Raw genomic sequence first — 526 nt, 5'->3', positions numbered from 1 at the left:
AAAATGTGTAAACCTGTCTTCAGCCTACAACTAATTAGAACACCTAAAAGGGATTTTAGAACTTGTCCAGTGAAATAGGTATCTTGTAAAGCCTTTGCAGAGTATAGGACCTTAGGGGGAATCCTGAGTCCTATCCAGAGCATTCCCACTAGCAAGGACAAGCAGACCAGCCTAGACCAGGTAGAGCAACAGAAGCTACATCTTCAAAGAAAGATCATCAGGAAAAAGCCAAAATTAAAATGTCAGCATGACTGGCTACTACAAGAATAAGCAAGCTGTTCGCCAGGAAGCCATCAAGGCAACCAAACAAGTTCCTTTAGGAAAAACTCCCCTCTACAACTGAAACTCAAAGGGAACACATGAGCAGGCATGTAAGCTTGCTGACAACCACATTGCTCTACTGGTGAGTGGAAGAGGGGGAACAGCAACAATGAAGAAATGGGCTGAGTTCAACCACAGTCCATTGACTCCCGTTGACCTGGAAATGAGAGAGAGAAGAGGAAGGGCTGGTTGGTCCAAAGTGTGG

The sequence above is a fragment of the Chrysochloris asiatica genome, unplaced genomic scaffold (genome assembly GCF_000296735.1).
Source record: "Chrysochloris asiatica unplaced genomic scaffold, ChrAsi1.0 scaffold00135, whole genome shotgun sequence".
NCBI classification, from domain to species: Eukaryota; Metazoa; Chordata; class Mammalia; order Afrosoricida; family Chrysochloridae; genus Chrysochloris; species Chrysochloris asiatica.
This window is presented reverse-complemented; position numbering follows the sequence as displayed.